This window comes from Apus apus, chromosome 5 (genome assembly GCF_020740795.1).
Source record: "Apus apus isolate bApuApu2 chromosome 5, bApuApu2.pri.cur, whole genome shotgun sequence".
Taxonomy (NCBI): domain Eukaryota; kingdom Metazoa; phylum Chordata; class Aves; order Apodiformes; family Apodidae; genus Apus; species Apus apus.
Genome location: NC_067286.1, coordinates 8,151,621 through 8,168,705, shown reverse-complemented (window position 1 = coordinate 8,168,705; position 17,085 = coordinate 8,151,621). Strand labels below are relative to the sequence as shown.

The following is a 17,085-nucleotide window of genomic DNA, read 5'->3' as shown; positions in this document are numbered from 1 at the left end:
GAGGGAAAGGGAAAACACCAGGACACATTCTGCAATAACAGCACTGCCAGGTTGTGAGGGATTCTTTGTTGGTTTCACTTTGGGTTGTTTTTTTGTGATTTGGAGGGGTGGTGGTGTTCAATTTAAGTCCGGTTGTTGTTTTTTTTTTTTGGTTGGTTGGTTTTTTACTATTTTGGAGGCTTCCATATAAGCCCATGGATAGCTACACTGGAAAGAGTAAAGAGTTACTGTGTTGCAGAGTTGGTCTCCTGCTATAAGAAAATAATATACTGCACACTTTGACCTACCAAAAAGTGGATCTTTCTTTCCTCCTCCTCGTCACAGTTCATTTCACTGAGCTTACAGATCTTTCTGCAGACTTCTTATCAAGACTACTGCTTCCTCATACAAACTGAAGCTTGCCAGAAGATATCTACATTAACAAGTCCAGCAGCACAATAAGAAAGGAATGTGTAAAGCAAAGCAACTGATGCTAAAGGAAAAAAAAAACAAACAACCCTCATTTTGTATTCATTTCAGGGGAGGGTACTTGAGCCTGTGCATTCATGAGCCACTGGCACACATCTTCCCAGTAAATTTACTTAAAAAATAAAATCCAAACATGTGGATTACAAGACTACTCCAGGATGCAAACAAAATGAAAGTAAAAAAAGCCATCAGAAGATGGACTGAACAGTACAATCCCGAGGAGGAGTACCAGGGGTAGCCTCCATCTACTAGAGCAGCTTCAGAATCAATTTTCAGTTTTAAGATAAGTCTGTCCGTTCTCCCTACACACATTTTTAAAGCCCTTTGCTCATTCCCTAAGTGCAAGATGACCACTCTAACTTCACTTCAGTGCAGTGATGACTCTGAGGCAGTGGCATACACCAGCTGAAGCTGGCTCTGGAGTTCTCCAGCTTGCTTTGCTCTGATAGTTGATGTTACTGCATCCTGCCTCACATGCCAGGTGCTGCTACAAATGCTGCAGGGGATGTGGAAAAGAAAGGCTGTCTCAAGACACTCACCAACTACTATTACCTCTCGATAGGGTCCCTGAGAAAGAAATTACTCTTCTTGGCTCTAAGTTTTACACAGAAAAAACTGGGAGGTCTGCATTTGACTTATTAAACATTACATTATACAAAATGTGTGAATTTTGATCAGAGTCAAGACTGTGAACTTTATGTTTCCGAAGAATGCATGAAAAAAGTAAACACATTTAAAATAAGTAATTTCAGTGTTTATTCATTTAAATTAATACATTTACACAAAGTAATGACAATAATCAGGAAACACTTCACAGCTTGTGTCCCCCCTCCAAGTCAAGCTTCTGTGTACAGAATCTGAACAGACAACGTTGCTCGCCGAAATGGAGCGCCTCCAGACACACCTTGCTAATGTTCACCTCACCGTAACAATGCTCCTCACTAGACTCTAAATTCTATCTCCAACCTTCTCAAGCAATTCCAGAGAAATTCATAAACATGACCAATTTGGCAGACTGTAACAACCTTGAGAAGAAGCACAGGCTGTTCCAGGCCTGCCCACCATTAATTATTAACTGTAAATCGACATTTCCTCATGACAAAGTAAGGGGAGTGTAGCAGAGTAACTTGTTAGGTAAGACCACTGCAGTGGAGCCAAAGAGAAATTGCCACATTACACCCTTAATTCTTCTACAAAATAAACAGCCCCTTTTAAATGCCCAAAGAAGTGCAATCACTACATTGCTGCTGTTGTAATAAAATCCCCAGCAGGCAAAGACTAGCCCGTGGAAGGCACCTAATACTATAGTTACAATTTAACTCAGAAAACTTGTTCTCCAACATCTTTCAACCATCCATTGGTGGGTGAGAACTGGTTCCAACACATTAGCACCCTTCGCAGCTGGTCACCAAAGAAGGCTTTCTGAAAGCTCAGTAACTTCCAGCAAATGCACAATTTGAGCAGCAGCACTTATTGAGTGTTTTATTTACATTATGCAACACTTTGAAAGCACTGCAAGGATACTAACTGGTATTTTTCCCAGGTAAAAATATTGTTCTTCTTATATTAGGTGCCACCCAACTTTTCAAGTTATGTAGCAAATACAAAGCTGAATTAGCTGCCCTCTCTTTCCCCTGAGGATAAATCTTATTACTGGTAGCAGCAGCACCTCTATGTTACTGTTTATTTTGGATACGTAGCTGAACAAACTGTACTGATGTGAGCACTTTCATACCCATGAACTGTTCACCCTGAGGAATTCCCTTACTCCAGCTGTACAATTCATAACAAAGCACTGCCAACTGAGGTTCCATGCAATTTTTAAAGGAAAACATATCCCCAGAAAGAACAAAGTGTGGAGAGATAGAAGCCCAGGGAATCCCACTCCTCCAGCCACCTCAAAACGAGCCCTGCAAACAGATCTCTGACTCCTGGAAGGGAGGGAGCGGAGCAAAGGAGAAAGCACCCAGGTTGAATATTGAATATGAATTGCTTCCTTGCATAACCACAGAGACAATAATGGACATAAAGTGCACAGGCACACACACAACACTCCACCACAGAGAAAAAACGAGATGTGGAGGTGGCTCTGACATTAGGTCACCAAGGAATCCAACAACCAGTTTTAGGGGTAGCAACCACAGACCCAGAAGTTTAATGGCAAACGGAATGATTACAATCTTTGATTAAAACATGTAAGGTATTTCAGAGCTCAGATATTTTGGCCCACCATAAACCAACAAAATAAAGCTGAGCTGATGGTAGCTTTTCCCTAACCAAAAACCTCAGTCCTGCACAGATCAGTGGCAAAGGTTGAGACTAGAGGTTTCTTCCAAGCTTGGAGAGGGTCATAGTGAGAAGCAAATAGTAAAATGATCCAGTTTTGCAGCTGTAAAATGCAGCCATTATCTACTTAAGAAAAATGCTACAAGGCTGACTTAATATTTGTGCAACATTTGAGATTTTTTTAATCAGACACCACCAATGTTCATCAATACCAGAAATCAAAACTGTAAGTTTAAGTGTGATACAAACTAGTTCCAATTACACCATTGTCCCAATACTTGGAAACAGAACTGACGCCATACACTGAACACAAACATATTTTACATAAAATATCCGAGTGAACTCCAGTGACTCAACACTCATTTGTACAAGCAGCAGTACTGAATAATACAATCACTATATTCATATTTTCCACAAATATCAAAAGCTAAATCTTGTGACGCCAACATGACCGCAATCATACTTAAAAAGACAAATGGAACAATACTTCCAGTATTTCTTTTTCTGCTGGGCAAGAAGCTGTTATGCAACTGAAAAGAAAGCACAAGCAGCACAGCATGGGCTACCAGCCCCAAATCAGAATGTGCCACCATCAACACAAACAGTGCATTTCAACCAGCCCAGGCTTCGCCAGCCTAATCTCTTCTTTTAAACAACTAATTCTTTCTGAACCTGCAAACAACAGTAGGCACACTGAAATAAAAATCCCTAACCACAGTGTTTAGGAATGCCCACACCTTCGGGTTCAGTGCCCAAGGATGTACTCACACTATTGCTACTGTCTGCCACCCTTCAACTCAGCAAGAGGGATCAAGATGAGTGGAGAGGCAGGACACAAAGTCACACTTTTTCTACTGCTGAAATAAAATTTGATAGAGGGGTTTAGCTCAAACTGCCTGTTGGTAAACCATGTGTTCAAATATTTGTGTTGGTTTGTTTTTTTCTATTAAAAAAAAAAAACTTCCTGAAAAAATCTATGTGCCATTTTTCCTTCTTATTTCCAGCCTTTTTATTTTTATTTCATTGCTTAATTTTGTATTCTTAGTCTGCTGGTTTTTTGTTAGAATTAGAAGTGGACCAACGCAGCTAGTAAGTTTATTTAGAAGTTTCATTTCAGAATAGCTCCAGACAATATCAAATGGAGCTCCTGCAAGTGTCTAAGTCTAGATGCCTATTTTTCTCATTGCTACTTCACCTTCACAGAATGGCTGGTATGCCAGAATATCTGCATGCCCATAAAGAGAACCTACTTACATAAAGCTAATTCTTCACCAAGTCCTCTAAACTACACATAGTGGAGCAGGCTCATTCAAAATTATCCTTCATTCTCGTATTATAATAGATTTTCAGCTGGACAAAGAACACACCAGTACAGCAATGCAAAATTACTGTTGTCCCCACAGGACTTCCACATTAAGTTTGCAACAGCACACTCATCGAGTTCACTGAGCCCCACGTGATGCAAAAATTTGCAAATCAGGATCTACTGTACCAAGAGACCACAGTTCAGGAGATGTACAAAACAGTTTCCTACACATGCAGAACTACCCTGACTTAAAACTTTCCCCAAATACAAGAAAAATCACAATCAGTTTCCTAAGAGGTCCAACAAGAACTTAATTATCAAGCAGTTACTGAGTTGTGTGCCTAGATGATATTCAAATTCCTTCCGCAACAGCAATGGTACAGTAAATATGAATTAATAGCCTTTTAAAAAAAAAATCTGATTTAAATGTAAAAATAATAAAGACATCTAATCCAACACATTACTTATTTTACCACTGAATGCTGCAATCTTAATTTCACTCTCTTCAGCAACATCCAGTAGCAGCTTAAAGGTATACACAGTAGCAACTTACTGAGGTATACACATACACATACCCCTACAGCAGGTGTATGTTTGAAAGTTTATATACATAAACACAGAATTAGAACTCTTCAAAGTCCTAATTTATTTTTTTAATTCAAATTACTGTGTCTTAAATAATATTTTGCTTTTATATAACGTGCTTTCATTCTATGCAACATCAAGAAGATAGGGTATGTTGCTTGCTAAATATAGTTGTATAAATTATACATACATGGCACATGTAGAACAATAAAGAGAGAAGGGAGGGGAAAAAATAGGTATTTCCTGCTTCTTTCAGATTCCTGAAAAAGGTGGAAGAAGCAGTGTTTCCCACGGGCAAAAATTAGTGCATTAGAAATGCATACTCCCCCACAGAAGGCTCAGCCTTCTGCCTCCTAACAAATCAATAACTGTAATAACCTATATTATAATGTTTTCCAAAGCCATCAGAAATTTCTCCCTCTCCCCAGTGCAAAGAAACTTATTGATTTAACAATAGAGAAAGATGGGGGGGGGGGGGGGAAGTCAAGACTGCATGCAGCATATGAACCCACCAGCTAGAGAATAATACCGATAAATGTACATCAGTTTTTCCTATGTTATGTTCCCTTCCATATTTAATAGTCTTTCTCTTTGTAGAATAAATAAACTTTTAGCAATCGCTCATTTCGAGTTTTAAAACCACATTTACTTTCAAAGAGCACTTGTCAAAAAGAGCTCCCAAAATATTTGCTGATAAGAACTTCCCTGAAGTCCTCCTGCAGGGCTCAGAGCTGACACAAAAGAAGGCGTTAGCCCGTAGCATCATTGCAAAAGCCATAAAGAAAAGGTCTTTAAAAGACCTTGAGAATCTCATGAAAGCAATCCATTCCTATTAGGCTGAATACCAATTAACTTCTGGGATCACAAAATAAGATTATATTAATAGATAAAGAAAGAGCTTTTTGCTTCTCTTAGGAACAAAGCCTGCTCCTTCTGAAGGGCTTCACAAACAATCTCCCAAACACAAAAATTCCCATATTAAACAGATTCAAGCATAAAAAAAAATGAAGTTCTTCTGAGGATCTCCTCTATTCCTCTAAAAACAAGCTATAGAAAAACTTCTCAGCTAGAACGACAGATTTTAGACAAGCAAGCAATTCTAATCATAAAAAAAGAATAATTAAAAGGAAAAGGGGTAGGAAGTAGCAGATGACCTAAGTTTCTAGGAAAACATAGGAAGGAAGAGGTTTACAAGGCAATGATGCACATTAACAGCTTTGCAGTCAAAAAGGCAGAAAGACATCTTACAATAAACAAATAAAAAGTTTTCTGGAAATTGTGCAAGTTCCACCAATTGTTGTGCACCAATACAGGCAAAACCTTCACCATGCAGAAGAGGGGGAAAAAACTGAGTACATTTTACACAAACTAGTAAGGTAAAGGTTAACACACTATTTTTTGTAAACACTGACAAAGGGCCAAAACAAAGTAGTAAACAACAGCAGAGAAGAAACTCGCTCTCATATCTAGGTAAGAAAAAGTAAATTACTTTTGTAAATTACTAAAGTTTCAGATAAAATTGTACATACAGATAATTTTTAATGCCTGATGCTAGTGGTTACTCTTAACCTCCAGAGGCAACTTAAACTGCCAATACATAAATCAGATTCTCTGCTTCCCTTAGAATAAACTTTGTGCTGCTTATCAGTACTGAAGCTGGTTTTCTCCCTGTGCTTTGGCATTTGTGTCACCTGAGACCTGGAGCCTGTGGTAGCTCCTTTCTGTGGGCAGGCACTTTTTAAGTCTGTACGAGCAGGATGAGGGAAAGGTTCAGATGTCAGTTCACAGGAGCCAGCCTGGAGGGATTCTGGTCACACTAATAAAAGCAGCAAACATCTTAGCAATGAAGACACTCCAGCCCCACAAAGCGCAGCTGCACCAGTTAGCACAATCCCAGCTGAAGTTTTCCACTGGCAGTTTTCCTGCCCTGGGACCAGTTTTGCTTTCTCACTTGATCACACTTTCAGACAAGGTGAGCAGAAGGTGAGGGGACCAACTTCCACCGCACAGTTCACCTCCTAGCCAACAATCGAGTAAAACTAAAATAAAACTTCTAAAAGATACGTGCTGAAGGTCGGGTTGGACTGGGCTTGGAGCAACCTGGTTTAGTGAGAGGTGTCCCCGCCCATGCATGGCGGGTGGACTTAGATGATCTTTAAGGTCCCTTTCAACAGAAACCATTCTTAAGACTCTAAAATAACCCGAAGCGAGTTCTCTCAGGTATTGGACGTCACCTGCCCCAAGGCAAAGCAATAGACAAGCTTCAGCTTTGTGATAAAAATCTTGTCTCACCCAGCAATTTAAGTTCCTGCCCAACTAATGCCTTGGAAGTTAAGCGTCCCGGCCACATAAAAACAGCTGCAGGACAACAGAGTGGAATGGCCTAAAGGAGCACAGAGTTGTGAACTCAGAAGGATGAGAAAGGCTCAGGTCGGTGGATTACAGAGTAGTTTCTGACAGGGTGGAAAGTGGCTGTGAGCACTTCCCACCTCCAGCCGCACCCCCCTCCTTTCACCAGGAATTTACTGGGATTCTGCACAGGCATTAAGATCTGGGCTTTCTTGTACCTATGTTTTCCATCACTTATTCTGAATTAGTAATTACTGCGGTGCCATACGTATTTGACAAGTAATGTTTATTCAAATATTAAGGGATTTTCATTTGACTTTTTACATTAAATGCATTAATCGCATTTAATTTACAACATGCTTTAAAAAGCACTAATATAGTTGCCTAGAAGTGTTGAATTATTTTAGCACAAATGGAAAGAGTCACATGAGTTTAAGATTACTGACTTTAAAATAGCTTTTTTGATGGGAGTGTCACTCTTAACCATGCAATAATTCTCTATATATAAGAATCCAATTATTTTTTAAATATTCAGATAGTTGCTGTAGCTTTGATCATACAAAAAATATACAAAGACAAAACAGATATAAGAAACAGTTTTATATTTCACTGGTTCTTACTTTATTGCTGTGTTTTGCAACTTGAATTTAGTATTTCTCTAGGCTTCATCCCATTACACTAAAAAAATTGTAGGGCACAATCAAGCTGGATAAAAGGTCTTCCAAAAAAGGCATCTTTTCCAATTTTTCCTGAAAACACAAGGTGAAAAAAGACTGTACAAAAAGATTACATAATGCTACTAAATATGTAAAGTTAATAACAGAGGGAGAGAGATGTTGAAATTAAACTGATTCCACGTCCCCGAGTAAGAAAAAAATCAGAACTAAACTACTTGAATTGGCTTGCTTAAAAAAACCACTCCAATTATTTGGTTCTTACTTCATTTTCAAGTAAAACTGGTAAGCTAGAGATGAACCCATTTTGCCAGAAAGTTAGTCACTCTCAAAACTGAAGTGGAATATTAAAACATAGTATTAAAAAAAGGGACATAATGTGAGAGAATACTACAAAACTGTACAAAGATTACTGCTTAACAGCATCCAAAAACAATTCTTAATCTTGACCAACATTCACTACATTGAATTAGAGCAACTGAAGAATTCAGAGAGGTGCCGGGGGGGGAAATAAAGAAAAAATAAAAATAAATACCTACCCTGTAGGAAATACTACACTGTCAAATAAAGTCACAGTCTAAAACCCACTTTCACAATAACATGTGGTTCCTCTGCTCATCTGTCACTCAAAAAGTTAGAGCCTCTGAGGAGAAGAGCTTCATTTTCTCCAGAAATCCATAAAAGGGATAAAGGCTATAAATTAAAATGGGTCTATAAAGAGGGGCAGAGGAAGCCAAGAACAGGTAACAGGATTTTCCAGGCTTTATGCTTCATTATAGGTTATTTAAGGTCAAATAGAGGATATTCACTGCCAGTAGAAGTCAGAAAGTATAAGCCATTGCTTACCCATTTCCCAGCACTAGCTATTGAAAGTTGCTGTAAGTACACTTAAGATCATCATTTAAGGTGCACTGCACACTCATCAGCCATCTCTAACACACTCAGTCCTCATCCTTGCTAACTTCTTCATACTTGGTTTCACATGAAACTCAACCAGAGTTCTGAAACAGTTTCAAATACCTAGAGATCCATCTCCTACTTGATCCAAAGAATGAGCTTTTCTTCCAAGACCTGAACTGAAAGTAAGACATTCTTTTCCACTCCATCTCATAACTGAAAGTAAGACATTCTTTTCCACTCCATCTCTTATTTTCAGTTGAGAGATCTGAAGAAAAATAGCATTTCAGTGACTTAGCAAAAAAGACATTAACTTAGTAAAAAGCTCCCCGACGTCAAGCTCAATTCTTCCCTTCTTTTCAAAGGCAAAAAAAATTTAATAGTTAGACCAGCTGAAAATAAGTATTTGGCCAGCTGTGAATTTACATAAGCCATCTAAAGGAGTTTCATAGTTTCAATGAAGAAGTGCTAAGGATGTTTCCTTCATCAAACTGGTGCTATGCCAAGCCTTTTGAAATTCTCCTTTAACTGCGCTGTAACATCACCAGGGAACCGAAGAAAACACGAAAAGGTACAACCAAGCTTATCTGAGGTATAAAAAGGTGGATACTATTTCACAAAATCCAACAGCAAATGCATAACTGAGGAGCTCTGGGACCCCCACAAACACATCCTACTTGCACATTTCCTCTTTTCTCGACCGATTATCACCAGTTGATTATCAGGCCTGCTCGACCCAATTCATACTTGTCAGCTGGCAGAGCAGGTTACCTCAGCTGTAATGCTTCTGCATATGGATTAACATAACTAGACGTTCAGTGATGCTGAGGCTTGTCTAATTTAAAAATAAATAAATAAAAGCAGCGTAGATGCTCTCTGCTTTTTTCCACAAAGTTCTGTGCAGAAAGCAATCCTGCCGACAGTGACTGTTCTGTATGCGCACGGCAGTCGCATGCCACAGAACCTCACAGACCTCACATCGCAACAGAGAAATTTAGCTCAACCAAAAGAAGTTTCCCTCCTGTACTTAACGTTCTTCTGAAACATGTCCAGTCCCAACTGACAGCGCCGTGCCTGTTATCAATGCTCTTCTTGCCCCGCACACACATTAAAAGCCAACTACAAAACTCCTGGTTCGAAACACACCGTTCTGTCAAAAGGGTCTTTGTTGCTATCATCAGCATACTGGCAGAATGGAAAATACAAGAAAGAGAATACATACTGTGAAAGAAGAAAGCTATTCTAAAAACAGGAAGAGTACAATGCCTTAAAATAGTACAGGGAGGTACGTACCTATGCACACAAGCTTGGAGAAGCACAGCCCAACATACCTACATGTTTAGGTTGGGATCTTCACGCAAACTAAGCACAGTTAATTCCGTTCTACCCAGAAGCTGGTAAGCTAACACTCTGCCCCTAAAAGCACTGCTCGGCCTCCCCTTCCCTTCAACCCAAGAAATCACCTCCAAAACAACACTTGTTTTGAAGTGATTGCTATAAACTGAAACACACAACAAAGAAAAGCAGCACACACTAATCCTAGTATTTCGGTTGTGTCAACTTCTGTAAGGCGAGTTGAAATCTTGCTCTTCCTCCCCACACCCTGCCTTTGTCTCTAGGATCTCGTTAAGCAGGAGTCGGTCTCATTTCCTTGTTTCTGTAGGTAGCTGTTTGAAAGATGAGAGGGAGGAAACATGCAAACAAACAAACAAACAAAAAAAACCCTAAAACAAAGAAAAATCACAGGCACCAGAGGCAGCCTCCCAAGCCATTTTTTTCATGCAACTTTAGTCCAGCTGATGGCATCTCTCTGATTACAGAGTGTCCTCCGACCCAGAGAGCCACACACCACCACAACTCGAATTAGAGCCTCTAGCCAAACATATCCATGAAAAAATAATTTGCAAGCACAACCCATGCCACACCCTGAACAAGCAGCAGAACTCGCACGGCAACAGAAGTCCCGGGTAGTAAGTGTGTTACATGAAAACTCTATTTAATTCCTGTTTCACATGATTATAAACATCATCTTACCCTGTGCTACCATAAATGGCTTGCAGCAGCTTAGATAAAGCAGTCACCGCTGTTACACCAGTATCCGTTTTCTCCCGGTAAGTCCACATTAACACTTTGCTCTATTTATTTGCGACCTCAACCGTGCCACTTCGTAATACAGTCTTGACCTATTTTCCAGATGCTTAATTAATCACTTTGTTGGCTGCCACACTTATTAGACAGTTACTGTGTGAATTTTAAACTCAGCTTATGGAAACCTTTAGCAAATTAACTCTGTTATGGAATTATGTTATGTCAGATACGGAGTCCTCAGACTCCAGCCAAGCTTTTCTGCTTCGTGTGAAATCAATCACAGCATAAACTTTTTGCAAATCATGTAATGGGAGCTAATAGTGGAGGGGGGAAGGGAGCACAATCACAGAAATATGCACTGTTATAAACAACTACAGCTTTACTTAATGTAATTGTCTCTCATGTTAGCACATTTCCCCTCAATTTAAACATACAACTGTAACTGAAATAAACAAGGTTATACACAAGCAAGAAAATGCAAAAATATCCAGAGTGCCACGCCGTTTCTGGGAAAGCAAACCTGGGAGTCAAAACAACTTACCGAGTTAACAAAAAAGGAAACGATCGCAGTTTTTGGCACTGACATTTTAAGCCAGATGCAACAGTTGGAAACAAAAGTACAGCCTCCGAAGACATGTCTAGAGAGGTAAGCACACAGCACCGACAATTGAGGCCTCCGTGTAAAGAAAAAAAATAAAAATCCAATCACTACTTCCTACAGCTTCAAACAATGCAAACGCATCTGTCAGTTTTATAATTGATACCACGATGAATCAAGAACCGGAACAAACCCCGCACAATCCCCGCTGCAACCATTACGTTAGAGCCACCAGCAACAACCTCCTCTGTTTCTACAGAGCCAGTTCTTGGGAACCGACCAAATTTTCAAGCGTCAACTTCCTCCCCTGTTGTTTTTATTTATACCAGCCCCTCAGCACCCTCTGCCCTAGCGCCAGCTTCCCCCACAGCGCCGGGGAGGGGGGCCCCGCGGGGCTCTTCCCGAGGAGCGGAGCGGGGCTCGGGTCCCTCCGGGGCCAGGAGGAGCCCCCGGGGCGGCTGCAGGGAGCGCTGGACGTGACGGGAGGAGCCGCCGCCGCGCCCGGCGCCACCCGCGGGACCCTCCGCCAGGCGCGGGGGAAGCGGCCGCCGCCGCCGCCCGGGCGCACCGGAGGTGGAGGCGAGCGGGGGGCACCGCCGGAGCCCCACCGCCCGTACCGGGCTCGGCGGGCAAGCACGCCTGCCCCCCAACCTCTCCCGGGCCGCCCCGGCGGGCTCGGGCGTTTCTCCGCGCCGCCGAGAGGGAAAGTTGGGGGACGCGGCGGAGCAGGCGCCGTCGGGAGCGACGGGAAGGAGAAGCGGCACCGCCCGCTCCCCGCTCCGGCAAGGGCAGCGCCTACGCGCCGGGCAGCGGCCGCCGCGGCGGGGCAGGGCGGGGGGGAAGGGCAGCCCCGGCCCCTCGCCCCGGAGACCCCCGCTGTAAGGAGGCGAAAACCGCCGGGCGGCCGAGGCAGCGCCGCGCTCCGCCCGCCGGGGATGGCCCCTCTGCTCTCCCGGCCGCTCACCTTCACGGGTCGGGCCGCGCTGGCGTCCGAGCTGGAGCTGCCGCCGCCGCCCTGGGCATGTTCCGGCAGCAGCCGGGGAAGCGCCGCTCGGCTGGGCTCAGCCCCTCAGCCCCGCCGCTCCTGCCGCCGCCGCCTCGGCCGCTGCCATCTTGTCCTGGCGGCTGGGAGGGAAGAGCCCCAGCTCAGCCCGCTCGGCAGCCCGGGCCTCCGCCTCATCTTCCCGGGGAGGGACCCAGCCCGCCCCCGGCCGCCGCCTCCTCCCGCCTCCGCCGCTGCCCAGCCCGCAGCGGCCTAGCGACGCCCGCCGCCGCCCATCGCCCCGGAGCGGCGGGACGAGGCCTCGCCGAGCGCTGCGGAGGGGGCCTGCGCACCGCCTCGCCCCGAGGCCCCGCTCCGGCGTGCCCCGGCCCCGCGCCCAGCCTGCGGGGCCCTCCCGCCGCCCGGCCCGGCCCGGCCCGGCCCGGCCCCGCTCCGCTCCTCGGCGGTAGCGGCAGCGCCCCCGTCCGGCGCCGCCCCGCGGAGCCCCCGCGCAGCCGGGAGCCGCCCCGCACCGCCTCCGCTGCCTCCCGCGGCGCTGCCCGCGCTCCCGGCCGCCGAGCCCTTCCTCAGCCTCCGAGCGCAGCGACACAGCCCCGCGCTGCCCGCGGCTCGCCCGCAGCTGCCGGGCGCTCATCCTGCCCTGCCGCAGCGCTGACCGCGGGGCGGGTGCGTGGCCATCACCTCCCGCAGCGGCAGCTCAGCCCCGCCAGGACCCCCCGCCTCTCGGCTGCCCGCCGGCGGTCCGCTCGTCAGCCGTGCGACGGGAACTCCTGCCGCTAACTCCTCTGCCCGGCCCGGTCTGGCCCTGCCTGGAGGGAGGCAGCCTCAGGCTTTCGGAGAGCTCCCTGAGGAGCACCCGCAAACCCCTTGGTAGTCCTCCAGCGACAGCTGTCCTAACCATCCAACACCAAGCGGTGAGCTCTTCTGCCCCGTCTCATTAGCTGCCAACTTCCACAACACTCTCGGGTACGTAACATGAAGGGTGAGGAAACGCATCAGGGAAAAAGATCTGTCCCTCAAGACCTGCAGCTTAGCAGATGACAATGTGAGCACGAACGTGTGGACTCCACGTTCATTTAAATGAACGCCCTGGCTGTATAAGCTGAAGAGACTCCCCTACCAGCCCTACAAAAATAGCTGTGAAGCACCAACCTCCCAGAGCCAGTCTGCCATCTTTCCCTGATGAGCAGTCCCTCCCGCATCAGCCAGACTCCACTGAACACACCACTTGCTGCTCCGTGAGTAACAGGACGGAGCAAATGCCGTGACCATTTCGTGCCCCATGTTACAGTTCAGTATGTTGCCTTGCTCAGCTTTTGACAAAAGGACAGGATACACCCTCAGCAGCAACATGCCCCTAATGTTCTACATCACTCACATATTAGTGGTTGGTTGTGGGACTGGACAACTTCTGCCGACAGCATTCTGCACCCTAAATAGTATCCAGCTGATGTGGGGTGAGAAAGGAATTACTGTTTGCCTACAAAGTAGTTATCCCCAAGATCAATCCTTGGCTACAGCTACAACTGGACATCACATGCTTCTCCACCGCTTGTCAAAAATATCCAGCAATTCCTTTATTTACTTGCACAACTACATGTACTCCCCTATTTTCCCTCACTGCTCATCCCAGTATTTTCAACGTATGTCAGCTTGATTTTAACCTTCATTTAGGTCCAGTCCTTGTAATGAAGATTGTTAGAATGCTAAGTCAGAATTAGAATTAATTAATTGGTGAAGACAGAGTTATTGTACAGAAGTACTAAAACCTAACATTGGAGTTACCACTTCGACACCATCAATACATAGTCTTGTATGTAGTGAGACATAATTTAGGTGTGGGGAAAATGGGTGGGTGTCAATGTTAGTGAATTACAGCTCTTAGAGCTGCTCATCACACCTTTTCCTTACTAATTTTATAAACGTTAATGAAGCTTCTCTTCACACATCTCCTAAAAAATAACGTACTACAGAATTATTTAGATACGTATTTTATTAACATATAAACTATTTTAAAAGACTTTAAATGTTGATAAGCATTTTTGCTGATTACTTAACCATACTAACTCTAAAATTACTTAACAAAATAAAGCATTAAGTATATGCTGATTCAAGCTGTATCTATCACCACAAACATAAATTGGCATACATGGAACCCCAAATTAAATGCTTGTAATCTCCTGAAAAAAATCCTCCTTCTCAGCTACTAACTAGCCTCAACAGAGGTTTTATAGCTTTTTTTAGGAACTATTTCTAGCAATTTTCTTATTTTCTTACCATGCAACTTCTTAAAGTTTGATAATCAAAATGATCCAAATATAGCTGTAAATTTGAAATATACTAATCCTCTAAAAATAAACAAAATTATTAATCCAGTGCTCCACTGATATAGTTCCACAATTTTTGTCAACTTTCAGAGATAGATTTTAATTTAGGTTTAGAAAAGAAGGGGGTGATTAACCTCTCCCCTTATATTGGAGTTTTAAGCTGGTGATATTTGCTAAATAACAAGAGCTTCCCGAAATGTCTCACCACTGTCAGTTTCGTCCTCATGTTCCCATTTTTGCTAATTAGATCAAGCTAGACTTCCACTCAGCCTGCAGGGGAGCATGATCAGCATGTAATCAAACTCGCAGATCTCTCCAAAAGCCCTTCAGTCACTTTTGTGGAGAGTAGCATCTCTCTGAAGATCCATTACTCCTTACTCAGGGGCTGTTTTGATTAAAGGCTTCCTTGTTCTCAGTGCAAATTTCATCATACTTAGGACTAAAGGGCCCAGATGGCATAAAAGGTCCAGCTAGTGCCATCTCAAGCTGAAATGCTGAATCTCCTCCCTCAGTCAACTACTCATGAGGCTTGCTTGGGCCACAGAAGAGTTTTTAATTACCCACGACACACAGTCAGTCTACATAAGATGTATCAGCAAGTTTTAAACACTGATGGACATTTCTATCAGAGGTTAAATACAACTGCATCTGAGAGGCCCTCACATTAATTTTGTGTCATCTGAAAAACAGTAAACACTTCTTTGAACTAATTTTCTCTTGGCAGGTACATTTGTGCTGGTAGGTGACCGAGGGGTTAATACGGAAGCTCCTGATACACCTGTAAGTAATGTGGACTACTGATACCATTTGGAGGGGAGTGTTTTGTTTCAAAGTACTTAAGTAACTCAGTGGAAGGAAGCCCATGTCATTTAGATTCATTTATGAACTTCAGCATTGAAACACACACCTCCATGGGCTCTTTGTTCCTCCTTGTTTCTATACCTTTGCAGAAGATAAGCAGGAGTTAGGTATGAGTGCTCCGAGTGGGAAGAAGAAACAGAAGTTACAGAAGAAGGTATTTCTAGTAGATGTAATCTATTATTCTGCAAAAAGAGATGATCTGAGGACAAACGGAGGCTAGAAGCTTTTGGCAGCACACAGACACAGGCAGAAAATGCTTTGGCTAGAACAATTTGGTTTACTCATCAAACTGCTATAGCCTTCATCATCAAAACACTTTTTACAGCCAGTATGAGTTCTTTATATCAGCTTATGAGTTGTTGATCAGCTGGACTCTTAATTCTTCAAAGAACTTGAGTCCTGAACAAGGCTGTGCTATTAGAGCTGCCCAGAGGAGCAAACCCACGAAGATAAGGATGGGAGAAGGCAAGACCACAGGGCTGTAATTCCATCCACCCAGCCCTTCACTCAGTCACTATTAACTTCGGGTGCAGTTGCATGAAACAGCAAGACACGCTCAAAGTTCATTGCTATGAAAAGGGAGAGGTGATCTGCTCTCCACACATCCAGTGAAATTCTCCCAGTGATAACTCCCCAGTGCTAGCATTGAACCTCCTGTTTAGCAGATTCAACTCACCCAGCAAAAAGGGTTTTCTTGGGCAAGTTGTGTCAGCTCCAGAAAACACTGAATGAATGAATGCCAGAGCTAACCCAAAGAGGAAGGCAGTTTTTCCTTGTCAGCTAGTAGGCAGAGCTGTGCAGTCTTCCATTTATTTTTCTGGATAGAAATTATGAATTCCAAACAACCCAGAAGAGCGCTGGTTGGCAACACCGTATTGTGACCAATCAAGGTATCCAGGCTGTAGTCTCCTAACCTGAGGAGTACAAGCAGCAAGGACAGACAAACACAAGGAGGGAGGAATAGGGGAAGCTTCTGCTTCAATTTTCCTTTTTGCTTTTGGTTCGGTTTTGGTTGGTTTTGTTTTTTTAATTTCAGGTCACAGTCTCTGGTCTTTCCCACAGTATTTAGCAGTATCTGTGAAGCAGGGAATTAATTTGTGGTGAGATTTCAAATGATAGTTTTACTTTACTATTTTTTCATATTGGCTGAAATATTTTATGTTTACAATTATTTATCCTCCCCAAACAGAAATAAGAATGGAAAAAGTTAACTATTATTTTATCCTTGCAATTCCTTATCTAGTGTTTTTTTTAACTGATGTAACTGTCACTGAGGTATGACTTGTATTACAAGAAAAAAGCATCCCATGTGATACATTTGGATTACAACTTTCCAACATCCAAATTCCTGCTGAAACCTGTAAAGCAATCAGAGCTAAACTAATAAAAAGCACCTTTATTTAAAAAAAAGCAAAAAATTAAATTTACACTTTCCACTGATTACCAACATATTCAAATAATCATAGTTCAAAGTTTTCCCCATAGATTTGTTTGCTAGACATATCCAAAATCCAACCTTCTGTTGCTGGGCATAAATTACTTTCAAATTTAAAGCAAACATACACTTCACTCTTCTTGCAACAACTAGAAGGTCAGTTGAGAAGCACTGCATTTTCTCCAGTAAAAAACTCACACAGGTTTCT

The 17,085-nt window shown here is 43.3% G+C and overlaps 1 protein-coding gene across 4 annotated transcripts in view; it reads right to left on the bottom strand.

Moving 5' to 3' along the window:
* Positions 1-17,085, bottom strand: part of HIPK3 (homeodomain interacting protein kinase 3) — an 89,735-nt gene that overhangs the window by 60,247 nt on the left and 12,403 nt on the right. The window contains exons 1-2 of one of the 4 annotated variants that reach the window (XM_051620588.1): positions 12,216-12,421; positions 11,195-11,327 (exon numbers count right to left, since the gene is read on the bottom strand). The exons of 1 other annotated variant lie outside the window; for it this stretch is intronic. The gene's annotated coding sequence lies outside the window, so the exon portion shown is untranslated. Of the gene's footprint in view, positions 1-10,490; positions 10,528-11,194; positions 11,328-12,215; positions 12,422-17,085 lie in introns of those variants that run through there. 2 more of the 4 variants (XM_051620587.1, XM_051620589.1) reach the window with 2 other exon arrangements.